This window comes from Poecilia latipinna, unplaced genomic scaffold (genome assembly GCF_001443285.1).
Source record: "Poecilia latipinna isolate Pla-1442-1.1 unplaced genomic scaffold, P_latipinna-1.0 Scaffold1067, whole genome shotgun sequence".
In the NCBI taxonomy this organism is placed as follows: Eukaryota; Metazoa; Chordata; class Actinopteri; order Cyprinodontiformes; family Poeciliidae; genus Poecilia; species Poecilia latipinna.
Window position 1 is genome coordinate 194,030 of NW_015113683.1, and position 11,151 is coordinate 205,180.

Here is an 11,151-nt window from a genome sequence, read left to right on the forward strand (position 1 = left end):
AATTAAAAGTGACTGAAGTAGTCGCACTTTGTCAAAGTCACAAATATGTGCGATGTAGACCCACGATTCTAATGGCAAGGGCGCGAGATTGACACGGCGTCGTCACTAACACAATGAAAATAAACAGACATATCTATAAGGAAGAGTTTTTGTCTGACAAATGAAGGGCACTCAAGCTGCCTTTGCCCAAGCTGTGTCCTCTGTGGCTGACAAGCAGCTTACACAGATGGAATCCACATAAAACCCTCAGAGCAACGTCTCAATTCACATCCACTTTGACTCCGTTTTTGGTTTTTTTTTCCCAACCCATTCATAGTTTTCCATGCTGACAGACGCCTCTCGGCAGCCGTTCACGCCAAGAAAGCAGACCTTCCGTTCTTCCTAACAAGGCCCACCGGCTCGTCTTGCCTTTTTCCGCCGCCGTATCAGGTCTGCGGAGCTTCTTTGTAGTTCGTCCCGTCGGGTCAGTGTTAATATTCGTTGACACTCATTCTCCAAGTGTAGTTTAACTTTCGGGTTGTAAAACTTTCTGCCGTGATTTGTTAACCACGGCAGGGTGTTAGCTGCACACCTCCAGGATGACAGAAGTGGCAATAAAAGCACTATAAAACGCAGGAAATCGTCAACTGCAAAGGAAGCACGGGCAGGAATTGGGTTTTAAAAACGTTGCATTGAACTTCTTTTGAAACCTCGATAGTAGTAAGAAATACAGCGAATAAAACCACCTTTTTGAAGATGATAAACAGAACAAATAAAACGTTAAAGACTTATAGAAATACATAACTGTCACGGGCATGTGGGGAACAGCAGTCTTGTGCCTCCTATCCAACTTTGATTTGATCATTTTAAGTGACGCATTCCTTTTTTAATAAAAGCCCCTAGGGTCATTTACCCTTTGCTTTGAAAGGGGTGTTTTTGTGTGTGTGTGTGTGTGTCTAATTGTGTGTGGGGGGGCGGAGGGACTCGAGCATTTTGAAATCATGTTGCCTGCTTCAACCTAAAAAGATGTTGCATACAATAGAACCGACTGGTCCAATTGCTGTAATCACTGTATATTTCAAATTGTAACAAGTTAGGGTTTCAAAATGACGAAAATGCTACGCCATAATGTTGCTTTAAAACGAAAAATGAGTTTTTGTGGTGTGTTGGCCAGTCGGTGTTGGTCAAGAAGGCTGCTGCACTATTCCCCAACTTACATAAAGAATAAGCCTAGCTGTTTGGAGATATTTCCTGTCTTAAAAAAAAATAAATAAATAAACATGGACAGCGATGGTGCGGAAACCAAGGGATCGATACCCGTCATTATGTTGGTGGTTTTCAAGGTCTTATTAAGCAGATCATTAGTTATGTTAAGCTTTTTAGACTAACAACTGGTAGTTGGCTGTTGGCTCTGATAGCCATGGTTGGCCAGCGCAGTTTTAAAACTGTTTTACATTAAAAGTGAGGCTAAAATTGCTTTTCATGTCATCAAATTAAAAAAAAATAAATAAAAAAATGTACCCAGGTGACTAGCAATGTGCCACAGCAGTTGGGTGATCAGGATGCATGATGCTACACTATGCTACTTGCAGATGGACAAAAATCTGGTCTGTTGGACGCATCTCGACAAAAGGACTTCATACTAAAAGAATTGGTAAGACTTTATTTCCACAAATGCAAGTGTTGCTATTTACAAGGAAAGTAAACTCGTTTCTTTGGAAATGTCATGTGGGAACTAGCCCAACAAATTAACATCATACAGCCCACATCTTGGTTGGTGTAACGTCTTCCACTGACATCACTTTCAGTAATGAGACTATTGGGAAATATTTCAAGTGCGCTGCTTGGTAAGAATCACAAAAGAAACTTGCCATGACTTCATGTATTTGAAACTATGAGATGACAACAAAAGATAAGGAGCTAAAATGTCTTGTTCGTCTTGACAAAATGAGAGAAATGGCCGACTTTACGTGCACCTGTCAAAATTCAGCATGTTTTTGTTTTTGCTGGCCAACATCACCACTGATTTATCTCGGAGTGATAAATCGTTGCTACGTTTAGTCCCTTTACCGCTGTGAGCATCAGCTCGAGTGATTTACGCAATGCCGTTGTTTGGCCAACACAAACAGGACCTTTAATGAATTGTGCCACTCAATGCGGGATCCATGCAGTTTGCTATCATGAGAAATTGACTGCATGAAAAACAACAAGAAGTGTTTAATAAGATATGTCAGGCAAATCAAGAAGTATCGCTGCATCACGTTTTTAGGGAAAAGCTGTTTGTACATTGGTTTAAGTGTGTGAATTCCCCTCTGACATTTCTACAGAGATAGATCTTGGCCATGGTTTGGGGGGTTGTGTACACATAGCCTTAATAATAGGACCCCAGAGGGATGGTACATCACTCAACCAGAACAGACAAACACATCACTTACATGCACGCACACACCTACACATTTGTGTATTACCCAACCGACACCCTATTTCTTTTTTTTTTATTCTCCTCCTCCCCCCCCCTCCCCCGCCCCACATGATTTAACATTAGAAACATAACAAGGGCTGGGAAAGACAACGGGTCGGACCAAGTTTGCAGCCCCGAGGCACTTTGTCACACTCGTTACTAAAGTTGGGACAACATGTGCTTGCACAGTTCTCAAGACGGCGTAGTGTCAGAGAAGGGTGTGTGTGAAACCACAAACCCTTTCTCAAACGCTTTTTTTTTTTCCACTTTAGACTGAAACACATTTTAGAAGGTGAGAGTAAAGCAGCTGCACAGTCTAGCAAACATTTATAATTTAAATGCCAAAAGGGTGACCAAAGCTATGCGTCATATTACAACTGCTTTGAGCACACCGACATCTTGTGATGCTTAAATAAACCCCCGTCATAAGAGCCGACGCAGCATGTCTTGTAGGGTGTTTGTCCTCCGCCCTTAAATCTGGCCAGGCAATCGGCGTTGGCATTCCACACTGGCCCTCGAGTAATGGTCCAGCTTAGTGGGTAAACAGATGAACCGTTTGGTGGTCTCCCCGGGTAATTTTAGACTCCCCTTCCCTCTCTCTGTCCGTCTCTTTCCTGCAGCGCCCCCCCGCCCCAACCTCTCCGATTGCCATATCCTCAGCTGGCCTCTGTTAATTCGGACCTACCTGACAGTTCTGACTTGTGGGTTTACTATCAGTCCTGCTCGCCGAAAGGCTTTTCTCTCTAAACACACTGAAACTAATCTGCAACAGATGGGAAACAACTAGGGGAAGGAAGTAGTATAAGAGGGATATACAACATATTTGTGCCCCTCCGAACCAAACGATAGGGTTTCAACCGAGTTCAGAGCAAAGCCCGAGCACTGTTGCAGCGATGTGCAAATCAGAGACTCCCAGGGGGCCGAAAAGTCCATTTTAGTTCAAGACGCAACCCATCAGTCTGCGTTTTTGTTAACTTGCGGAGTACAGGGGACATTCTTTAAAGAGGACACCCCAAAACACTAAAATACACACATGCAAATTATAGAATAAACAAAAAACACATGCCGGCCCACAAATGTAGATCAGCACTGCACACACACAAACAGGCCCCACATGTTATTTCATGGGTGGCTGGTTGGAGATAATGATTCCCCTCAGCCCCTACTTTACTGTTGGGGTTTGGAGATCATTTGTGTAAACACCTAAGACATTCATATACCAACTCATTAATGCAAGCGACCATTTAATCACCTTTTCACAACAAACAAAACCAAAGTTGCATTGAACGCCAGCGTCTAACAGCAGTGAAGCGCAGATAATAGTCAAATTACTGTTTCTTAAGGTTTTACAAAAAGTAACTGGAAAGTCCCAAACTTTTTTTTTTATTCTATTTTCCTATCCGAAATATGCTTGTGGGAGTTAGAAAGATACCGAATTTAAAATTTAGACTGATTTGGACATAAAACGGACCAGTTTATCTTTCTCTTATATGTCATTTTTGTTGATTGAATTAATTAGAGAGGTACAGTGTAGCAAAACATAGCTATAGGGAAGATATCTCTGTAAGATAAAGATGTTGTGCACAGAAGTAAAGTCATATTCAATCAATTACAATATAATTGAAAGCCTTAATTATGATTTTCCACTTACAGCAAATGAAAACACAAGATTTAAAATTGGATTATTGCATCAGACTAAAAAAACAAAAAAAAAACTAAAAAAAAAAGTTAGCACAGAAATGTGGACTTCATAAAAACTATGTTTAATACAGATGGTTGTTTTCAAAAAGTCCTTCAAATCTGACAAACAAGCCACATATCCTAATTTATTGAATATGACTACTTTCTCTTGTAAATGAAGGAATTTTAGCAATATTTTTATCACTTGGGGGCAGCAGAGAGCTTGTAAAAATTATAGGAATATTATGAATTGTGTTCACTGAAACATTTCTTCTTCTTATTATTATTATTATTATTGACTATTACCACCATTGCCTGCTGCTAAGGATTAATAATTGATGAGGCATGGCAAAGTTTTTGCTTATCTATGAAGCAGAAAGAAGTAAGGCAAAATAAAGGAGTTTCAGGCCAGAAGAAAGTGTGGCGGTCAAAATAAAAAGACTAGACTGTATCAGTGTATTATACACAATTGCTCAACATTAATACTAGTAGGAAAAGGCTGAAGCTCTAAGACTTCAGCCAGGGGTAGTTCTTTCAGTACTACTGGCGTTTGAATATGGATCATGCCTGATAAAGTGCTATCAGGCATGATCTGAACATTTTCTGGGTATGAAAAGGAGCCAAATGCCATGATCTTACTTGAATTTGCACCTACCTTGGAAATATATACTGACAATAGAGGACAAAGTGGCTTACTTTGTCTAGACTGCTCAGTTGTTTTAATACAACTGAGTTGATTTTTCAAGTTCAATTTGTATTGCGTCACTTTTAAAGCTGTTGGTTTCAGCACTGCATTGAAAACTGAAACATTTACTGCGTTGTCACCTTCTGGCAATGGAAAGACTACTGCTGTAGCTTGAGCCAATGTTTTAAAGAAAGGAAGAAGAAGAAAACAAAAAACCCGAAGCTCCCTTCTGGACAAGTAAAGGAAAAATGTGCAGCTTTCAGCAAATTTTGTGAAAATCCTGTAATTTTCTCCACCCTCATTATGCTGCATTTATCACACTGGTCCATTTCCTGACTCCGGGTGGCATCAGATTCGAGGGAGCCATTTCCTCTTAGAATGAATTAAAGACCCACAATTCCCCTGGGATGATGCAAGGAGATGTGGAGAAACTGGGACAGGCAGGGAACGACTCGAGAGACGCAACCACCCGATGTAACGATAAACAGGTTCCACTTAACATTTTTCACAAGTACTTAAATGTCTTTGGAAACATGTAGTAGTTTAAAGAGCAAAATTCACAATGTTATTTTATCCCGACTGACAATTGAAGCACTTATTAAAACAAAAATAAAATGGTAAAATGAAGAGAGGAAGCAACAAACTGTCCCTTATTAGAGCTGACTTGAGACATTCACTTAAAGGGGTCTGTCCTTGCCTCAAGAGGAAAACGTCTAACACATGAAACAAATTTAAGGAGAAGAGGCAGAAGCTGAGTCATGTTTCAATCCTATAATAACAAGCACACCTCTTGTATTTTGGCTCAATTACGGCTTTCTTGCAAAAGGCAAGATTTCCTCATGATGTTATTTAGTCGGCTGCGGCACTCTTCCATTTAAATCTGGTATGTCAAACACGCTGAGGTGTGAGGATACGGTGCTTTGTAAAAGTAGAGTGGATATAGACCTGATCTTTGGACAATGCCAACTCATGAGAAATGGTTTGTTCGACAGCAGAGCAGAATTATGTCCGATGTATTCATACGCTACAAGGGTTTTCTGCCACTCTAAATCCCAATGATCTACATTGAGGTTTATGGGTCCCACTGTGACAAAATGTGGGAAAGTTCAAGAGAATAATTATGACCAAGCAGTGGTTCCGATTGGGAAGCTCACATTGGAAAAACCTCCAACTCAAAGCATGATCAAGAAAACAAGCGAAAGAAAAAAAAAAGAAAGAAATTACAGTTTTCCCACAACAAGAGCAATGTTGTATGTCTGGAAGTGAAACTCATCAACCCAGAATCTGCTCTGGGGACCATTTTATCTCTGTCCCCAATCAAAAACAAAACAGACAGCTATCATTTGTTTTTCCCCACACCCCCAGGGTGGTCATTTGATAAGAAATAATTGCGCGTTTTCTTCGAAGCGGGTTTGCCTTCCTATACGATGCCCTACTTCCACCTATACCTCTTACTTGTACTTGAACTTTAAAGTCTTTTATCACCGTCTAATGATCGTTGTCTTTAATGTCTCCGTGTTTGCTGGCGGCCGACACCGTCTGAGCAGACGCGTGAGGGTGGCTTTAATCATCATCAAATAGAGCTCTGTGTATAGGTAATTAAGGTGGTGCCGTATCAACTCTCACTCGCAGGCACCAGTCAGCAGCAACTTCTCCGCACAGCATCGCCGGGGTTTTTTTTGTTTTTTTTTTTAGTTGCCCCGGAAAGCGCTGTGGGCAACTTCATTTCAACTCCGCTGCAAGTTCTGACACAGAATTTAGCGTAACTCTTCCTCGGACTCCATTACTCAGTGTCTCCTAGTCTGCTAAGCCTTGGATTACTTTTCCAAACCCACAAACTAACCATAATACTAGGTTTCTGGAGCCAATGCGGCCTGAAGGGTTTGGTCTGAAACCACTCAATGAGCACAAAGATTACACTAAGTGTTTGTACACGAAGGACTACTGACCAAGCCCTCCCACGCACATGAAAATCCTTGACCAAGACTGACGTCTGACGAGCATAAAGTGGTTAGTGGTATTTAAGTAGTGATTAGTAATTATACTAGCTGTTTATTGAGTATTTCTACATAAATAGGTGTAGAAAAGTAAATGGTGTAGATATTGTAACTTTAATAAGATTCAAAGATTCTTTGCCGTTTGGTTTTCAAATAAGCCTTTAGGTTATGTTATATACATGAGAGATCTTGTGCATTGGGCAAGGGAAACAGTATGGAAGCATTTGTATTTCCAGATTTTAATCCCCTCCCTGACCTTATGTTGAGTCTTTTCCCTCCTACATAACCCCTAACCAACTGCAGCAAAACATCACCCAGATGTCGTTGTGAACTTTACTATTTTACGCTTTTAAAATAAACAAAAGGACAACGTGCTCCAGAAAGTTGAGTTTGGAAAAGTGCGTTTTACATCTAAATTGTGAAGGTTGGCTATATATATATTTTTTCTGGATTTATGGAAATGTGGGAATCTCATACCAGTTGACGCCGATATATACGACGTACCACAGCAAGGTCCTCGACTACCTGGACGAGCTCTTCAGGGTCAAGTTGAGCGTGTCGAAGTGATGCGCCGGTTAACGATGCGGCAACTTCCTCCAAAGCGAATGCCTAAAATATTGTCTCTCTGCAAACGTAGAGTATCTATTTGCTTTTGTATTTGCCTGTAAAGCACCTACTTCTTTTTCGCTTGAACAATTTTAGAACTAATTACCTTATGTCATAAACCGGGTAATCTCATGGTATATATCACCTTCACTTTTCTCCCCTTAAGTTTTGGCCCTTTGGACTGACTGTGGTGAGTTGTTTGCGAAGCTGTGTGTGTGTGTGTGTGTGTGTGTGTGTGTGTGTGTGTGTGTGTGTACATGAATTTGTGCTGGATAGAAGGTGGAAGTGAAGGTTTAGAATGATTTATACACCTGATTGTTTTGCAGTATGACAGAACAAACTGTCTTGTACACACATCTGTACAGAACAGAGCAGACTTGCTATTAAAGGCAAGTCTCTTGTGTTTCTCTTTTTCGACTTTAACACATAAATTCACTCAAGCTTCCAATCTGAACTCATGGTTCTTATTAGTGTATTTTTTTTTTCTTTTTTATCCTGATGCAATTTTGCTCAAAAAGCCAAATTCTAGGGAACAGAACGTTCTTGAAGTCCAAGTAGAAACAGAGAAAAATCGATCTTTTAATTTTTTCCCCTGAATTCATTCCTGCAGTTCTGGGCACAATCACGGTCCATATTGAACTCTTCAGTGTTATATCTGCGATCAGACGATGTGTTTTTCCACAACACCTTTCTGTGCTAAATCAGGCATGCTTGGTCGCTGAGGAAAAAAGAAGAAAAAAAAAAGAAAAAGGTTTTCCAGGAGAGTGTCCAACAATATCAAAACAATCTCCAAGCTGGATTTCCTCTGTGACTTTTAGGGTTTCACAGGAAAAAAAAAAAAAGAAGAAGAAAAAAAAGATGAGAGCTGTTGGTGAAGCTCCTGTAAAACAAATCTGCCGGTTGAAAACTGTCCACAAACACAACAGAACACAAGCAGTTCTGTCATAAAAGCAGTGTAATAACACGTCAATGAGGCCTTCAAAAGTCTGAGCACTTCTCCAGCTACAGCTAGGACTCTTGAGGGTCATCTCAACAAGATCTGCATCACATCCTTCTCCCTTCCTTCCTATGACACGTTCAACCTTTTCACCCATCTTACTATTTGTTAAACCAATAAAAGGTATTGGGCTAGACTTCCCATATTAATAATAAAAAAAAAAAGATTTTTGGAAGTCATTAACTTTCTTGGCAAGACTGGGAAGCACTAATAATCAATCTGTTAATATTTAACTACTTCTATAAAGTAATTTTATGAGTGGCAAAATGACTCCAAATCCTCTCAAAGCTCTTCGATGAACCTTTGAAACGGAGTCGGAGCCTCTCGGATGTCGAAACTGGATATAAAACATGGATTGTTTGGGCATCAGAGAGGCAACGAGCATGTTTCTGGTTCACAGTTGAATAGTTGCCTGGGATGGATGGTGCTGAAAACCACAGAAAACCACAGACTGGGATGCTACAGCTAGAAATAAGTGATTTGGAAAAAAACAGACAGCATTGGTGTGCCAAAGAAATTGTAATGTGTTGAATATTTTATGTGGAATTCTTGATTTTGGGGCTCAGTTTTGTGGTGACAATATTGGGATAAACTCTAAGTAATGTTTATTTGCTATAGTTTATCTAGAGTACAATTTGCTACCCAAATAGCAGCAGATGGAGGACCACTTCCTTTTTTAACTATTTCAACAAAATACTTCAAACTTGGACTTGGACACCCTGTTGTCTCTGCACATTTTCCAAAATGGGGGTTGAAGTTGAACCAACTACTGCTTAGTCACAAACTAGACACAACAGCAACAGGATATTTTGCACTAAATAATTTTTAACCGTATTTGGTAGTGTATAAAACATTTATATTATTTCATTACTTTTACATCCAGTTGTTAAGTTCCTGTCTTCCCTTCCAACGTGACATTAATCTAGCTAACTGCTGCATTTTTAGATGACAAAAATGTTTCATTTACCTAAAAAATAAATATAAATAACAATTATGGATGGGAGTGTTACGAGTCTTTTGGGAGTCTATTAGCAACAATCAGTCTATATATATATTTATCCCTTAGTAGGCAGTGATCATGCCAAACATCCCTATGACTTCATCCTGACTCCAGCCTCCCCTGTGGTCCAAATGGCTAACCAATTAACAGCAGCTTAACTCGTGAGTCCAAGCACCTATTTCTGTTGCACATGCATAAACACACAAGTAGGACAGAAGTGCAGATACACAGGAGAGAAAGGACACATGCATGCACGCACACGAGCATTAAACGTAATGGACACCTGGATCCACGTGCACTCAGAGCCGGTGCCACACACAGAGAAGGGACAGGGATACATACTCATTAACAAAGGCTTAGCATTGCAGAGAGTGTATACCCCCAGCAAAGGCTGCCTGCCTCCCACAGCGGGGGGAAAACACCTCCAGATCTGCCAACTACAAGGCAGATTACATGCTACATGGAAAGTGTTGCTGCGCTTTAAATGTTTCCTATTTACAGAGAGAGAGAAAAAAAGTTGGGAATATTTCTACAACATAGAAAGCACCAAACATTGGTACAACATATTTGCCACCACTAGGTGCCACCACGGGACCTTTTTTTTTTTTTTTTTTTTTTTAAGAGAAAAGTTATTCTAAACTCTTTTTTCTTTTTACATCACACACAGCAAGGGGAAAAATAGTTACTAACAAATTAATACCATTAAAAAAACAAACACACACACAAAAATATATATATATATATATATTTTCCCGGTAATCTGATCGTAAAATATTTGAAATCGAGGTGTGGAGAGGAGGAAGAGAGGTTTAGCACTTTGTGGACGGTGCGGTTGCAGAGATGTGGCTCGCAGAGTTTCTGTGGATTTTGGAATGCGGTCTGTCAACACCGATGGGGTCTCTCAAGAGTTCAAAACACAAGAATTGTAAAAAGAAAGGGGGGATGAAACGAGCTCACCTGAGTGACGAGCAACAGCTGAGTCCACACATCTGGAAATTTACATGGAACCCTACATTTACTGCACCTTTACACTCACATTCATGTTGAAAGTATTCTACTTGGTAGATAATATAAACTGCAGCCTTCCCCTGCAAGATTTTTCAACATGCTTTTTTAAACCAAAGTCAACCAATAGCAAAGACAGTTTAAAAAAAAAAAAGAAAAAAGCATAAAAAAAAAGACCGCTAAAGTTCACAAGACCTCATAACACATACTCACCTCCAAAGACGCAAACAACTCAGGCGCAGTAATCCGTAAATCAAAGTGTAGAAATCACAACTATTAACGCATCCAGGCAAATAGAAAAAAAAGGGGGGTTGGGGGCGAGGGGGCAAAAAAAAAAAAAGGAAGAAAAGATAATAAAAATCACAACTCAAGTCATGGAGGAGCTCAGGAACGAAGTATCTCGGTGCATGACGATGCGCAGAGCAGGAGAGAGGTTGAGTGAGGGGCGCACCGCGGGGGCAGAGTGATGCGCAGCTCTGGCACGGAGTTAAGGCGTCCACGAAACACATTTGTGGTGCTGCGCGCCAATTGGCTGAAACGCGCCGATCCCCACGCCTCTATTCCCCTCCCACTCATACGCACGCATGGCACCTAAACATTTTGTATGGTTCCAATTCACAAGCCCATATGTTTTGGAGAGGTGTAGAAAAAAAAAAAAAAAACATTTATGCCTGGCATGCACTTTTAGGAAAGTTGAGACTCCTATAAGGACAAGATAAGTTCAAACTACAAGTAAAATTG

At 40.3% G+C, this 11,151-nt stretch overlaps 1 protein-coding gene across 1 annotated transcript in view; it reads right to left on the reverse strand.

The window, feature by feature from the left end:
* Positions 1-10,939, reverse strand: part of LOC106959309 (prickle-like protein 1) — a 28,519-nt gene extending 17,580 nt beyond the window's left edge. The window contains exon 1 of the mRNA XM_015051799.1: positions 10,624-10,939. The gene's annotated coding sequence lies outside the window, so the exon portion shown is untranslated. The remainder of the gene's footprint in view (positions 1-10,623) is intronic.
* Between the last annotated feature and the right edge of the window lie 212 nt (positions 10,940-11,151).